Genomic DNA, 18155 nt, shown 5'->3' with positions numbered 1-18155 from the left:
GTACCCATCATGCAGCTTCAACAGTTACCATCACTCTCATTTCATCTATTTCTTTATTCCTCTTCCACCCCTGAATTGTTAAAGAGCAAGTTGTAGATATTTTATTATTTTATTATCAAATATGCCAGTGTGTATTCCTAAAACATAAGGATGATTTTAATTGCATTCTTTAATATAATTTTATATTTATATATTTAATATAAGTACAGCATTATTAGTATACCTAAAGTCAACAAAGCTAATATTATCAATTATATGGCTAGGGTTCAAATTTCTGCAACTCTCATAAATGTTTGCTTTATATTTGGTTTATTTGTATCAAGGTCTAACCAAGATTCATCCATGCGCTTAATATGTATCAAGTCCCTTTAATCTGTAACAGTTAAAAAAAAAAGCTATAATAAAATGAACTGCCAAAAAAAAAAAAAAAAAACCAACCCCAAAACACTTTAATCTGTAACAGTTATCCTTCCCTCTTTTTTCTAGCCATTTGGTAAGGAAACCCAGCCATTTATCCTATAGCATTCCTCAAGTCTAGACTTTGTTCATTATATCTCTCTGTGATCATTTTCCTCTATCACCAGTAACTAGATCTAGGACCTTGATCAGAATCAGATTCTATTCTATCCTATTATTTCCCTCACTTCCCTTCCCTCCTTTCCTTTTCTTTCCTTCTTTCCTTTGTTTTCTTTCTCACTTCCCTTCCTTCTTTCCTTGCCATGGGCATGTGAAGTGGAGGTCTTGTGGGTCTGAGCCCTTAAACTGTGGGATCTGTCCTAAGTCCAGGTACACAGTATCAAAATTGAATTGAATCATTAGATACCCAATTGGTGTCCATAGAGTTGAAGAATTGGCTATGGTGTGGAAAAAAACCAATGTATTTGGTGGCAGAACTAACTCTTCTGTAAATAAAAAGTAAATCCTAGTAGGTTTCCCTTATTTACATATTCCTAACTAAAATTATTTTTTAGAGCACATCTTTATAGGGAGTAGATTATATTTCCCCACATCATCTTAGGACCAAAATGTGTTGATATGTAAGAGAAAAATAATTTAAGCGCAGGAGTAGAAACTACAATAGTTTTCTGGCTGTTTTACTTAATCAAAAATTACAGCCAGTACATCCACTCCATATCTAACTTGTGAATCAGGATCCCCTCTTTTGGTGTGAACCAGACAAAAAGAGTCAGACACAAAAAAGAAGCAAAGTGGGAGAGAAAGGGTCCAAGATGGCAACACAGGAAGACTGTGAACTCACCTATTCAATATGCACACTAAATCTAAATCACTTACAGAACAATTCCTTCTAAAAAAGAGTTCAGGGCTGACTGAAATCTTTTGCGCAACAAAAAAGAGAGAGACCACATAGAGAGAGAATGGCAAAGGTAAGACATGGTAATGAGGGGAACTTCCACCCCCAGTGTTGTGAACTACAGTGGGGAGGGATAAAAATGAAGGACTATGAGCAGATTCACCTTTGCAGGGGCAAAGAAAAACCAGGACAACTAGATACAAGATCAAGCCCTAGAACTCTACTAAACAGCAGGGGAGATGCTGTAACTCGTTTTACTTCGGAGGGACTGGCAAGCACCATGGTCTACTTTCCCCTCCACTGTGGTAGTGAAAATGGGGTAGGGTCCTGGTGTCCCAGAGAGCCTACCATCTTGCTGAGCCCCAGACCCCTACCCTACATCAACCCCAGCCATCTCACAAACATGGCACCAGCACATGCACACTGAAATGCCCCTGGTCAGCACTCATGACAACTTCAGCCATCTTGCTAAGGGGACATAGTCAAAAGCATCCCAGAAAACTCCAGGCCTACACCATTCAGTTCCAGATGACTTGCCAGGGCACCCCCAGCACAGTGTCCTGGGATCCTCTGGCCTGTACCTACTTTAGCTTCAGCTGTCCTGCCAGGGCACCCTCAGCATGGAGAGTCCCCAAACCTACCCGCTTGTACCCACTTTGGCTTCAGTTGATCTGCCAGGGTGCTCATTTGGTGGAGAACCCTGGGAATACCCTGGCCTGTGTCCATTTCAACTCTGGCTATCCAACTGGGATGGCCCCAGCATGAACTTCCCTGTCAGCCCATGCCAGATACAGCTCCAGCCAGTCAGCTAAAGTCACCAGGCACACACAGTCTACACAGGGAATGACCATACTGAAGATCATTCCTTCAAGATGAGGAGAAGTAGTTATTCTGCCTAATTCATAGAAACAAACATAGAAAGCCAAGCAAAATGAGGAGACAAAGAAATATGCTCCAAAGGAAAGAACAAGACAAAACAAAACCTTAGGAAAAGAATTAAATGAAATGGAGATAAGAAATATGCCAGATAAAGGGTTCAAAGTACGGTCATTAAGATGATCACTAGGTTGGAGAAAAGAGTGGAGGAACTCAGTGAAAACTTCAAAAAAGAAATAGAAAATATATAAAAAAGAACCAATCATAGTTGAAGAATGCTATAACTGAAATGAAAATACCCTAGAAGGAATCAACAGATTAGAGGATGAAGAAGAACAGATCAGTGATCTGAAAGAGTAATGGCAAGCAACCATGAAAATGAGGATAGGATAAGGGATCTCTTGGACAACATCAAGCAAACAAACATTTGCATTATTAGGATTCCTTAAGGAGAAGAGAGAAAAGGGGGAAGAAAACTTATTTGAAGAAACAATAGCTGAAAACCTCAATAATCTGGGGAAGGAAATAGACACCCAGTTTCAGGAAGCTCAGAGAGTTCCAAACAAGATGAACTCGAGAAAGTCTACATATAACACATAATGATTACAATTTCAAAGATTAAAAACAGAGAATTTTAAAAGCAACAAGAGAGAAACGACTAGTAACATAGAAGGGAAACCCCATTAAGGGAATTAGTTGAGTTTTTAGCAGAAACTTTGAAGGCCAGAAGGGATTGGAATGATTTATTTAAAATGTTAAAAAGAAGATACCTACACCAACAATACTTTTTCCAACAAGGTTATTATTTAGAATTGAAGGACAGCTAAAGAGTTTCCCAGGTAAACAAAAGTTAAATGAATTCTTCAGCACTAAACTAGCCTTACAGGAAATGTTGAAAGGACTTTATTAATTGGAAAAAAAGGGGCCATAATTATGATTAAGAAAATTATGAAAGGAAAATATGTCACAGGTAAAACAAAACAAACAAACAAACAAACAAACAAAAAGAAAGCATACAGTAAAGCCAGGACAATCATTTATAAAACCAGTATGGACATTGAAACACAAAAGTAGTTAAATCAATTAGATCTATAAAAATTATTTATGGCACAAAAACAGACACATAGACCAATGGAATAGAATAGAAACCCCAGAACTAGACCCACAAACGTATGGCCAACTCATCTTTGACAAAGCAGGAAAGAACATCCAATGGAAAAGACAGTCTCTTTAACAAATGGTGCTGGGAGAACTGGACAGCAACATGCACAAGGTTGAAACTAGACCACTTTCTCACACCATTCACAAAAATAAACTCAAAATGGATAAAGGACCTGAATGTGAGACAGGAAACCATCAAAACCTTAGAGGAGAAAGCAGGAAAAGACCTCTCTGACCTCAGCCGTAGCAATCTCTTACTCGACACATCCCCAAAGGCAAGGGAATTAAAAGCAAAAGTGAATTACTGGGACCTTATGAAGATAAAAAGCTTCTGCACAGCAAAGGAAACAACCAACAAAACTAAAAGGCAACCAACGGAATGGGAAAAGATCTTTGCAAATGACATATCAGACAAAGGGCTAGTATCCAAAATCTATAAAGAGCTCACCAAACTCCACACCCGAAAAACAAATAACCCAGTGAAGAAATGGGCAGAAAACATGAATAGACACTTCTCTAAAGAAGACATCCGGACGGCCAACAGGCACATGAAAAGATGTTCAACGTCGCTCCTTATCAGGGAAATACAAATCAAAACCACACTCAGATATCACCTCACGCCAGTCAGAGTGGCCAAAATGAAGAAATCAGGAGACTATAGATGCTGGAGAGGATGTGGAGAGACGGGAACCCTCCTGCACTGTTGGTGGGAATGCAAATTGGTGCAGCCGCTCTGGAAAGCAGTGTGGAGGTTCCTCAGAAAATTAAAAATAGACCTACCCTATGACCCAGCAATAGCACTGCTAGGAATTTACCCAAGGGATACAGGAGTACTGATGCATAGGGGCACTTGTACCCCAATGTTTATAGCAGCACTCTCAACAATAGCCAAATTATGGAAAGAGCCTAAATGTCCATCAACTGATGAATGGATAAAGAAATTGTGGTTTATATACACAATGGAACACTACGTGGCAATGAGAAAAAATGAAATATGGCCTTTTGTAGCAACGTGGATGGAACTGGAGAGAGTGATGCTAAGTGAAATAAGCCATACAGAGAAAGACAGATACCATATGGTTTCACTCTTATGTGGATCCTGAGAAACGTAACAGAAACCCATGGGGGAGGGGAAGGAAAAAAAAAAAAAGAGGTTCGAGTGGGAGAGAGCCAAAGCATAAGAGACTGTTAAAAACTGAGAACAAACTGAGGGTTGATGGGGGGTGGGAGGGGGGGTAGGGTGGGTGATGGGTATTGAGGAGGTCACCTTTTGGGATGAGCACTGGGTGTTGTATGGAAACCAATTTGACAGTAAATTTCATATATTAAAAAAATAAATAAATACAGCGAAACTGTGAAAAAAAAAAAAAAGAATCTGTCCCCATTTTTATCTGGATAAAACTGGAAAAAATTATTCAAAAAAAAATTATTTAACGGCACTTTCAAAACAAAAACAATGCAAAATATGATGACATGAAAATCAAACTTAGAGGTGGGAGTAAAAATGAAGTTATTTTAGAATGTTTTCAAACTTAAGTCACCATCAACTTAATATAGAATGCTACATACTTAAAATGTTATATATGAACCTCATGATAACCATAAACCAAAAACCTGTAATAGATACACAACAACAAACAGGAAAAAAAAAGCCAAGCATGACATTAGAAAAAGTCATCAATCATAAGGAAAGAGAGCAAGAAAAGAAGGAACACAACTAAAAAATGCCCCAAACAATGAGTAAAACGACAACAAATACACACCTAAATATTCCTATTAAAAACATACAGTGATTGATTTGATTCAAACAAACAAAACAAGAGCCATCTATATGTTGTCTATAGGAGACTCACGTTAGACCTAAAGATAAATACAGACTGAAAGTGAAGAGATGGAAAAACTTTTACCATGCAAATAAAAGTGAAAAGAAAGTTGGAGTAGCAATACTTACTTATATCTGGCAATATAGACTTTAAAACAAAGACTGTAACAAGAGACAAAAAGACATACATAATGATAAAGAGATAAATCCAACAAGAAGAAAAGACAATTATAAATATCTATGTGCCCAACATAAGAGCACTTAAATACATGTAGGAAATATTAACACATATGAAGGGAGAAATTGATATTAATACAACAATGGTGGGAGGACTTAACATCTTACTTCAATCAATGGATAGATCATCCAGGCAGAAAATTTGTGAAGAAACAATACAGTGTCTTTGAATGACACATTAGACCAGATGGATGTATCAGATACATTCAGAACATTCCATCCAAAGACAAGAGGACGCACATTATTTTCAAGTGTATATGGAACGTTCTCCAGGACAGATCACTTATTAGGCCATAAAACAAATATCAATAAATTTGCTAAGATTGAAATTATAAAAGCAAGCATCTTTTCCGACTGCAACTGTATGAAACTACAAACCAGTTATAAGGAAAAAAACTGGAATAAAAAAACATATGGAGGCTAAAAACATGCCAGTAGACAACCAATGGTCAATGAAGAAATCCAACAGGAAATAAAAAATATACTGAGACAAATCAAAATAAAAATACAATGGTCCAACATGTTTGGGATGCAGCAAAACCTGTTCTAAGAGGGAAACTTGTAGTAATACAGGCTTACCTCAAGGAACAAGAAAAATCTCAAATAAACAATATATCCTTACACCTAAAGGAACCAGAGGAAGAACAAACAAAGCCCAAAGTTAGAAGAAGGAAGAGTGAAAATAAATAAAATATAGACTGAAAAACCAATAGAAAAGATCAAGGAAACCAAGAGCTGGTTCTTTGAAAAGATGAACAAAATTGATAAAACTTTAGCCGAACTCATCCTGAAAGAGACAGAGGACTCATAAATAAAATCAGAAGTTAAAGAGGAGAAATAATAACCACCAACAAAGAAATACAAAGGATTGTAAGAGACTACTATGAAGAATAATATGCTAACAAATTGGACAACCTGAAAGAAATAAATTCCCAGAAACATACAGTCTTCCAAAACCTAGCCAATAAAAAAATAGAAAATATGAACAGGTTGATTACTAGTAACAACACTGAATTAATAATTGAAAAAACTCCCAACAAACAGAAGTCTGGGACCAGATGTTGTCACAGTGAATTTTACCAAACATTTAAAAAGGAGTTAATACTTAATCTCCATGAACTATTCCAAAAAATACAGGAGAAAGGAAAGCTTTCAAATATATTCTATGAGGCCAGGATTACCCTGATATCAAAATCAGATAAAGCCACTACAAAGAGAGAGACAGACAGACAGAGACAGAGAACACACTACAGGCCAAGATCTCTGATGACCATAGATGTAAAAATCCTTAAAATATTAGCAAACCACACTGAACAATCAAAGGATCATTCACTGTGAGCAAGTGGGATTTATTCCTGACATGCAAGGTTGTTCAGTATTTGTAAATCTATCACGATACACCACATTAACCAAATGAAGTTTAAAATTCCTATGAGCATCTAAATAGATGCAGAAAAAGCATATGAAAAAATTCACCATCAGTTCATGATAAAAACTCTCAACAAAGTGGGTTTAGAGGGAACATACCTCAACATATTAGAGACCATCTATGAAAAACCCACAGCTAACATACTCAAAGGTGCAAAACTGAGAGCCTTTTCCTGAATATCAGGGACAAGGATGTCCACTCTACCATTTTTATCCGACAAAGAACTGGAAGTCCTACTCAGAGCTATCAGACAAGAAAAAAGAATAAAAGGCAGCCAAACTGGTAAGGAAGAAGGCAAACTTTCAGTATTTGGAGATGACACGATACTATATATAGAAAACTCTAAGGAGTCCGCCAATAAACCATTAAAAGTAATAAGCAAATTCAGTGAAGTTTCAGGATACAAAATCAATATACAGGAATCTGTTATGTTTCTATACACTAATAAGGAAGTAACAGAAAGGGAAATTAAGAAAATAACTCCTTATACAATTGCACCAAAAAGAATAAGATACATAGGAATAAACTTATTCAAGGAGGTGAAAGACCTGTACACTGAAAACTAAAAACCACTGATGAAAGAATCTGAAGATGACACAAACAAATGGAAAGATATACCATGCTCATGGATTGGGAGAATTAGTATTGTTAAAATGTCATACTACTCAAAGCAATCTACATACAGATTCAGGGTAATCTCTATCAAAATACCAACAGTAGTTTTTACAGAATGAAAAGAAAGAATCCTAAAATAAGTGTATTTGTAAATGATATATCCAATAAGGGGTTAGTGTTCAAAATATGTAGAGTTCACATAACACCAAAAAACAAACAAACAAAATGGGTCGAGTACCTGAATAGACATTTTTCCAAAGACGACATACAGATGGCCAACAGACACATGAGAAGATGCTCAACTTCACTCTCAGAAAGACGTGCCATAACAAGCGTTGTTGAGTATGTGGAGAAAAGGGAACCTTCGCCATAGCCACTGTGGAAAAACGGTATGGAGTTTGCTCAAAAAATTAAAAATAGAAATGCCATATGATCCAGCAACTCCACTACTGGGTATTTACCCAAAGGAACTGAAAACAGTAATTTGGGAAGATGTGAAAACACCCCTATCTTTATTGCCGAATTATTTACAACAGCCAAAGTATGGAAGCAACCTAACTGTCCACCAATAGATGGATACAGAAATGCCATATATACTGATATACATATATCAATACTTGCCCACCAAGAAGGATGAGACCTTGTCATTTGTGACAAAATGCATGAATTATTCTAAGTGAAATAAGTCACAGAAAGACAAATACCATATGATTTCCCTTACACGTGGAATCTAAAAACCAAAACAAACACAAACAGACCCATCAATACAGAGAGCAAAGTGGTGGTGGAGGTGGGTGGTAGGATGGTTGAAAAGGGATGAGAGGTACAGGCTTCTGTCTATGGAATGAATAAGTCACGGGGACAAGAGGTACACCATAGAAAATACAGTCAATTGTATTGTCATAGGTTTGAACAGCGCATAGAGTTGAACTATACTTCAGATAAGAAAACGATAAACGAAAAAAGAAGCAAAATGTAGCTCGGTCCTATTAAAAAGCGAAATTCAACTAAGTAAATTTTGAAGATCTTACTGGCTTTTTTTTTTTTCTTAATCATTCATATATTAAGCAGTATCCAATCTAGCAGATAGGAATGATCTCCTATCAGAGGAGCTGTAGAAAATGAAAGACTTTTCATAGGCAGAAGGGAATGGAAGAAGGAAGTTATACTAGCACAAAGCAGATCGGCTGTGGCAAGGTCTCTTTCCTTTAGGGGATAACAAGGATCTGTCAGGCAGATGACCTCACTAGTGTTAACCACGCTATTCCTGATAGACTGATTTAAGATTTCATTTCTGAGACAGCATGACTGGAAGTTAAGACTCAGTTTGAAGGGGGGGTGGGGGGGTGGCTTAGCAAAACTGGATCCATTTTGGGTTTGTTATCTTGTTTTGTAATAGTCCCCAGGTGGTATCCACATAGTTTTGGAGAGAGCAGTGTGCTGGGGACAGACTGGGTGACTTATGAATGTGGCCACTCAAATGGCTGGAGTCTCAGGCAACAGCAATGCTGTACTGCCTTATAAAGATCTGGTCCCCAGAATCACCAGACCCTCTGTTAATGCCAACCTTACTTTCCCCTGGTTTTTGTTTTCCCCAACAGAAGACCACAACCAATAATTTGTTTTCTTATTCTTTCTCGTAGTTGTTGAACTATGAGTCTATAGAAACTTTAAGTATTAGTAGGACATTGAAAGTCACCATGTTAAGACAAATTAAAAAAAAAACAACACCTCTTCGCTCACTTAAATTCAGTTTTTTTTAATAATACTTTTTGGTTTTGGGTCTCTAAAATTATATTTAGAATTGCTAGCGTGTGTATTTTGAGCATCACATTAAGTTTATTCGCCACCGTATCCCTCATCTTATTTCTGCGTGTCCTGTTTAAAGTTGGGGCACATAAAATCCGTGGAAATAAATTGATTTAAACTATAAAACTACTTCAATATATCAATTCAAATATAGAAAATGTGGCCCCTGAGGATTCACTGGATGAAAACATATTAAAGACTTGTATAGACAGATCGTAATGAAAAAGAAACCTAAAGCATTCAAATGAAATTAGATTTTAAGTGCTCCATTTACATTTTCCACTCTTGTTTCTTCATCAGTCCTGACTCTACCGTTAGAGAGAGACAACTGAACCAGTTAACATACTTCTGCGGTTCATTTCCCTGTGCAACAAAACACTAAGTTTTCAAAGTTATTTTGGCTCCTTATGCCACCCTTCCCCCTAACTTCTCTGCATAAAAACTTGGCATGTTGAAAATCTTCATCAAATATTTCTGAAGGAATGACTTGCAAGTGATATTCTACCAGACTTAAGGCAGTAAAGAATAAATTCTATCATATATACTTTCTCTACTGGCAAGCAGAAAAATGGAAATTCTAGGCAAGTTAAGGTGAATTATTCCCACTCAAACTTATAAATAAAACCTGCGTTAGATTTAGTGGTAATTGGCTATAGACAAGGAGCATTAATCAAGGTAATTGAGTTTTATCAAATGAACGAGGATTCTGAATTCGCCGTAAATGAACCTGCAGTTGACTATGTAGAATTTTAGCAGTACCAAAAAAATGCTGCCTGTTAACATTTGAAATTCCATAACTTGATTGTTTTTCATTACATATTTAGAGAATATTTTTACCATGAAAGAAATCCTAGAAGGGGATAGCACATGAATACAAATGCACATGAGGAAAGGAATGACTGGTCTCAGAGGCGGAAACAAAATCAGATCCTGATGGTCAAGGAATGTCTCCCAAAGGGATATGGAAAGGGGGGATGGAAATCTCCAAGATAAATTTTCCTTCCCAATTTTAATTTTCCTAATTTTAATATTGGAAGATACAGTGTTTCCTAAATTTAATATTGGAGGATACAGTTTATGTCTAAACAGATCAAGAATTATGTTGATAACTCAGGAAAAAATAATCGGTTCTTGGTCCTATGGAACTATTTTTGGCTGTGTCCACACTGATGAGATTCGCCTTTTGGAAAGACTATACTTTTATTCAGTGTCAGGAAAAACTTTATTAAAATATTAACTTGCCAGAGATACTCAGTCGGACATCATGCCAGACCACAATCCATCTGTATTCAAATCATCGGCCAGCCTCTTCTGACATCTTCATAGAAAAATGATGAGGCCATGCCACTTGTCAGGAGAAAGCTATCACTGCTTCTCTACTACTTTCTATAGCTCTGAGACCCCTTTAAGCTTTTATTTGTTTCAGGCTCTAGCCAGTCCTATTTTCAGTGAAATTTTTCTCATTATGTTAGCTGGCTCTGACGTTCTCACATCTCACCACACAAGGGAGAAACTGGTTTGGTGTTTCGTACATTTGTGAAAATTGATTGAGTGGTTTTAGCCACACACAGCTACTCTCTGTCAGTCATATAAATCTCCAAATGCTTGTACTCCAGATAGAGCCTGGTGATAGATGCCTTTCCAGAGAACAAGAAATTCCTTGCCTGAGTGTTTTCTGATTCATTTTTCTATAATTATATGTAACCCATCCCCTTTCTACTAGCTGTATCCATTTCTGGTTGATACTCAAGTGTGATTATCAAAGGGACGATCTTCTTTTTAAATGTGAATCATCTCACTGGACTCTGAACTCTGGGTTCAGGAACTGTTTCCCTTATTTGCGTCTCTGTGAACAGAGGCATACATATGCAGATCCATAACGTGTGCACAGTACGTGTTGCTGAATGGACACAGAATATTTTTCAAAGTCCTATACTCATTAGAAGAAAGTATTTTAAAATTAACTTTTATATGTAAATGTTCAAAAAATACCCTTGTTTTCCAGTTTCCAGGAAGTCCTTACGATAGCACGGTAGTATATTTAGGACCGTACATGAAAACATGCTCTATGAATACGTTAATTTTTCTAAAAATGAATCACCACCAATTTCTTTTGAAAGAACAAGAACCATAAACACCACCAGATAAGAGTTTTTGAGTAGAGGTGAGAAACATTCGGGAGAATAATTCCACATGAGGACCTGAAAATATGCTTTTACTTCTAGAAGCTATTATGCTAAGCGAAATAAGTCCTGTTAATCTTTTATTAGCAACAAGGTACTGGGTTAAGATTGTGGTTATTATTTATTTAATTGCTGTATGTTATCCCACTACATTATTATATAATACTCTATTCATTTTTCCACAAATGGGTATTCAAAATACTTTTATTTTTCACCATTACACAGAATGATGTAATAAACATTGTTGGGCAAATCTAATTCCAAACATCTGGAGAAAAACATTCTCCCAACCCATGAGACTTCTCCACGGTGGTAGGAGATACACTGTTTTATCACTGAACAAACATTAAACCGGAATGTGATGGGTATCACCGACAACCCTCTAAGAGATTACAAAGACCAAAAGAAACATCACCTTTTGCTACAGCCAACCAGATACGACCTATTACATGTGTTTTCAAGGTCAACAATAAGTAGCCTTCAGGTAAGAGACCTTCATCCTAAATTCACCTGGAAACCAGGGTTACCATTTGTGTTAATTTGTTTGACACAAAGGGAAACTAAACAACTATATTCGTGATAGCAAATAGTCTGCATCTTGGGACAAGGTGTCCACCAAAATTAGGCTACCCTCCCATCAGAAATAGGGGCACTGCCTGCCTTGAAAGAGATGGGTCCCAGGCCTTTGAGAAAGACATGCCCGGGTCATAAATCCAGCTAGAGCCTTATATGGTTTCTAATAAGATTGACATACAATTCAGAGGGATGGAGAAAGAACTTATCAGCTAAAGTAAATATTCGAAGAAAAGGGAGAAGGGTTTTCCCTTATCTTCTACATGGAAAATTAAGCCTTTTTCTTATTTTTCCTTGTCTTTACAATGTAATTGTATAGCCTCATTCTGCATGTGTGTAAGACATGGATATAAAATATAGATAGAAGTGAAATTGTTCTTGTGTAGAGCTTGTACTTTTTGGGGCATCTTTCATAAATATTATAAAAATACTTTCCAGAGTGTTTTTCCGAATTTGTATTCTCACCGGTAATACGTATGCCTTCTTGTTTCTCAACATCTTCACAATACTTGGTAATGTCAAACTTCATAATTTTCATAAATTAGGTGGGTGAAAATGGTGTCACCTTTTAGCTTATGTTTTTATTACCCTGATTATTAGCGAAGTTAATAATCTCTTCGTATGTTCATCGCCTGTTTTTGCTTTCTTTCTTGCGATCTTCCTATTTATGGCTTTGAGAATTTCTCCATTGGATTTTTTGCCCTTTTAGTATTTTCTTTTAAAAAAAATCCTTACAAATTTTGAACCTTCTCCCTCTACTAGTTATATGCTTTGCAAATATTCTGTAGATCCCTGGTCTTTTTAGTTACAGTGTAGATAACTTTCAACATAACTATGATGCTACATAAAAATGTCATAGTAATTTGAGGAGAAAACATGTAATATTGAAATTACATCAAAGGACTTCTCCAAGCTCACCCATGTGGCTGTGAGCAGGCCTTGCCTTCTCCAGAGACTTGCCTCATGACAAGGCAAACAGACTGAGAGAGGATGTGGGAGTATCTAAAACGGAAGCCACGGTCTTCTTAGAATGTTGTTCTATCCTGTTACTTCTCCTGTACTCTGCTCATTACAAACGAGTCTGTAAAGTGCAGCCCACCTTAGTGGGAGGAGATTATATAAGGGCATGAATACTAAGGACCCAGGATAACTGGGGCCCATTATGGATACTGACTACCAGTGAAGATTTTTGAGCCTCTGCCTATTTCCAAATGTTTTCATTCCTTTTTTCTCATTTGATTGATAACGTTATTTATTAAATTCTAGTTTGCAAGTAATTTTTCTCCACAGATATAAGGAATTTCTTCAATGTCACTGAGAAGATCCTTCTGACTCATTATGAGACTTGTTTTTCCTTGAGCTTCATCTTTTTATTTGTTTTTGCACTGATGTCCCTCACAAGGAGAATTTTTCTTGAGAGATCTTTCCATTCTATTTCTTTCTTTTTCCTAGTTTATCCTTTTTAAAATTCCCATTGGGGAGATTTTGTATCTCTTTTTCTTCCTTTTAAATTGTGGCTTTTAGGAGTGCCTGGGTGGCTCAGTTGGTTGAGCGTCCGACTTCGGCTCAGGTCATGATCTCGCAGTCTGTGAGTTCAAGCCCCGCGTCGGGCTCTGTGCTGAGAGCTCAGAGCCTGGAGCCTGCTTCAGATTCTGTGTCTCCCTCTCTCTCTGCCCCTTCCCTGCTCATGCTCTGTCTCTGTCTCAAAAATAAATAAAAACTTAAAAAAAAATAAATTGTCTTTTAGACACATAATCTTGGGTCAAGATACTAGCTCTCAGGTCCAATCTTTCTTGACTCAACGTGTATATGTCAAAAGAAAATGTGCAATAGGTTAATAAAATGCATGTAAAAAGAAGCTTAAAAAAGAGAGGAAGACATACACTGGCCAAAAGGGTTTTAACACTTTCTAAATGAGGGTCAAAATTGGCTTTGAGCGTCTTGATAATCAGAGTACCACCCAGTAATCTAACAAGAAGCTGGTCTTTTGTAATTCAGCAAATTGGGGTATAGCTGAAGATAGACATTCTTTTTACTATATACCAACCACACCCTGAAACCAAATTCTCCAAGAACAAACAACTGGAATTGGATTTACTTTCCGGAGCAATCTCTTTTGTTGCACAGTTACAGATAGAGAGTATGAAGGGGTTCAGGACAGTCCCCTGAACCACCGTTCCCCAGAATGTGCCACTTTGGCACATGCATTCTTTTGAACTGAAGGCACTTGAGACCCCGTGGGCTCAAGAGAAACTTTTGCCCCTTCCTTAACCACACAGAAGAATCTAAACTCGGGGTTTTCCCCCCAGAATAAGGGCTATTAATGGAGATAAATTTTATCTGAGTGACCTATCTGTATGACAGGGCAAACATCTAATTGCCAAACATCTGCTCTTATTAGTGCCCTATAAATGTATTACTTTATGCTGAAATCCCAGACCCTTAACTCTTTCGTCTTAGTTCAGAATGACGTATGTACCTCACTTTGCCTGTCTTTGGAATTTCTAGGTCTCTGTGGATTCGCCATACGTACACCTATTAAATCTGATTTTCTCCTGTTATCTGTATCATGTTAATTTGGTTCTTAGTCCAGCTAGAAGGACCTTTGAGGGGACAGGAATTCTTGCTCTCCAGCAATATTTAGTGTATAATTTGTGTATTATTTGCTTTCATGTAAGTAGCTGCTTGGAATGTTTAAATATGCTAGAAAATAAGCTGTTCTTGGTTGTTTCATCAATTTACTCGATATTCCTTTATCAAAAGAATTCAGAGAGAACACCAGTTTGCTTTGAACCTAAATGATAATCAATTATAAAATAATGGTATTCAAAGTTATTAAATTGTAAATGGCATCTCACTCTTTTGAATATGACTGATAATTTGGGACCAATTTGGATTTGCCTTTCTAAAATATATAGAAGGGTCTATTAATATTAAGTTCCCCTGTGGTTTTATTTGCAAATGTCAAATGAGTTTATCCAATTTTCTTCACCAAGTTTACTTTTTTTCTCCTTATTGACCTAATTGTTTCAGTGTTCCACAAGTATTGTTAGATTAATTGTACCGTTCACATAACTATCCAGAATATGAATTTAAAGAGTTCATGGCAGGACAGAGAATCACATGTGCTTTGTTATAAGGTCTTAGATATATCTAAGTGTAATTTGGACTAGATAAACACATAAAAAAAGAGTCAGAGAAAGTTATGTAACGGTCATTCTATTAGATTCAAGTCCATTTTCATCTGTGAAATTGTCTGAAACTGAAGTAGGAGATTCTAACAGGTTGTTCGATTGATTTTTGTTCTTTGGTCAAGCAGTTCTTCAAGAAAAACATCTTCTGAAATGGAGAGAAGTAGAATAAAGGGGTAGGGAACTTAAGTTTTATTACCTGCTGTTACCTCCTCCACAGTAATACATAACTCCGCAAGTCTCAAAGCTCAATGTACATAAAAATCAACCAGGGGGCTCATGTAATGCAGATGACAGGGCAAGGTGATCAGCATGCCAAATAATTACTTTTTGCTTCTATTTCTCTTCAACTGTGATATTAACTAAGTAAAGCTCTGTGAAGACCCTATTTGCGGACCAGACGTTTCTCAAGAGAAATTCTGAAACTGGAAAAGAAGTCACGTGGCAATTTAACTCAAATACATTCTGCGGTGGCAATATTTATGATTGAGTATGAGTAGATGGAGGGTCCAGTGTGGTGGTAATTCTCTCCCTGATGAAACAGGGAGTGGGAGGGAGGGAGGGAGGGAGGGAGGAGATGTCACTGGAGCAGGGTTTCCTAAGTGATAATGATTATTCACTGGGTGGAAAATAGTCTTTGGCTACATGACACTGGCAAGCTGCCTCAAGCCTTTTCTCATGTTAGCTTACAAGCAAAGATAAGCTTGCGGCAGTGGAAAGTAACTTTGGAGGAAGGGAAAAAGGAACAGACGTCTGAGGGGAGGGAAAGAAGGAAGGAGAGGAAAGCTAGGGTAGATACAGAGTTAGGTATAAAACAGAGACAGAGAGAGCAGTGTTCACAACCTAAAAAAGAAACCGAGCAGTTTATGTTGAAAAGTCGTAGCTCGGTAGACAAGTCACTACAAGTTTGTTTGAATCGTGATCGTTTGGACGTAACAACTGCCAATAAATACTAGTAGATTCAGATCACAATTAAGCAAACATATGAAGGGTTTTCTCAAAAAAAAAAAAAAAGCACTTAAGCTAAAAATACAAAGCAGTCTGCTCAGTTGGGGTTTTGACAAGTTTACACGGTCTAAGGAAAGTTTATAACATTCTATGTTTTTAAAGAAGTCAGTCTTTTGAAGACAGTTTTCATCATCCTCTCAAAAACAATCAATCGTTGAACAAACTAGAATGCAGAATGGTAGTGTAAGATCAAGTCTATGGCTGGACTTCTTATTTCTAGTTTCTGTTTAAATGCCTATTAAAAGAGACGTATGGGAAAATACCGGCATTAGCGGAAAAATCTAACACGAATGCATGACTGCCGATGGCAACTCAGTGACGATGGATTAGAAGGCTCAACTATCGTCTTTATTCAACCTATTGAGCAAAAACAGCAAACACAGCTTGCGGGAGTGAGAAGGTATCTGAGCCCTGCCCCATTAACAGCTCCCAGGGCAGGGACAAAAATTTCATCCTCAGCCAGGTGTGGTCATTAAATGAAAGTCATTCTAAGAGTTAACATCGTTGGAATGTTCATACTATCCAAAGCGATCTGCAGATTCAATGTAATCCCTACAAAATTACCAATACTACCTTTCACCCAGAACAAATAATCCTAAAATGTGTATGGAACCACAAAACATCTTGAATAGCCAAAACAATCTTAAGGAAGAAAAAGATAGGGTTATCACAATCCCAGATTTCAAGATATACACAATGCTTCAGTAATCAAAATAGTGTGGTACTGGGACAAAAACATAGACACGTAGATCAATGGAACAGAAGGGAAAACCCAGAAATAAACCCATGATTATACGGTAAATTAATCTATGACAAAGGAGGCAAGGAAATGCAACAATGAAAAGACATTCTCTTCAATAAATGGTGCTGGGAAAAGCGGACAGCTACATGCAAAAGAAAAAACCTGGACCACTTTCTTACACTATTCCCAAAAATGAACTCAAAAAACCTAAATGTGAGATTTGAAACCATAAAACTCCTGGAAGAAAACAGAGGCAGTGATATCTTCAATACAAGTCTCAGCAACATTTTTCTAGATAGGTCTTCTCAGGCAAGGGAAACAAAGGCAGAAATAAACCATTGGGACTACATCAAAATAAAAGCTTTTGCACAGCAAAGAAAACTATCAACAGAAGGAAAAGGCAATCTACTGAATGGAAGAAGAGATTTGCAGATGCTGTGATCCAGGTGACATGACTTTAGAAAGGCGATGTAAACATGTAAGGGCTAAATTTTAAGATATTGTTGAAGGGATCAAAAGCTTTGTGAGGTGGCAGACATGATCCTGAAGAGAACCACCAACCCACCTTAAGTACAAGTGTTTTTAGTATAGGAAATTTTCTTTTACTACTTTTGAATCCTCTCTTTCCTTAGGATAGCATGTTACATATACAAGCGTATGACATATATATTATCATTATTATTGTTTAACTTATACTTACTGAGATTGCAATTTTTCTGGCCACATGGGTTGCACCTATTTGGAAGAAAATTCTCCGTAAACACTGATTTGTGTTTGTTGAAAATGTGCAGTTTATACAAAAAAGAAGGTAAGTATTTATTTGAGAAGAAGAACCAATTTCCCAGCCAAGAAAAAACAAGTTGCTTTGGTGAATGTGTTTTGGTAATGTATTAAATTTTTAAAGAAAAACACACATACCCAAATCAAATTTTGTTTGGTTTCTCAACAACCACATGGAAAAGCGTGATAGCAATTAGAAACCTTAATGAGAATTCTTGAACACTGAATATCTTGGGCTACCATAGAATGTAAGTCCTCTGAAAGCAGGAATCTTGTCTGTCTTATTCTCTACCCCTGAGCCCTAGAAAGGGTGTAGCACAGAAATAGCATCCAATAAATAAAGTTGAATGAAATAAAAAATAAAAGTTAACAGGCTCAGCCAGAAGCTCTCAAGTGGGACAATTTTGAAAACTCTTC

The sequence above is a fragment of the Neofelis nebulosa genome, chromosome 3, assembly GCF_028018385.1.
Source record: "Neofelis nebulosa isolate mNeoNeb1 chromosome 3, mNeoNeb1.pri, whole genome shotgun sequence".
In the NCBI taxonomy this organism is placed as follows: domain Eukaryota; kingdom Metazoa; phylum Chordata; class Mammalia; order Carnivora; family Felidae; genus Neofelis; species Neofelis nebulosa.
The sequence above is the reverse complement of the archived record's forward strand: the minus strand, read 5'-3'. Positions refer to the sequence as shown.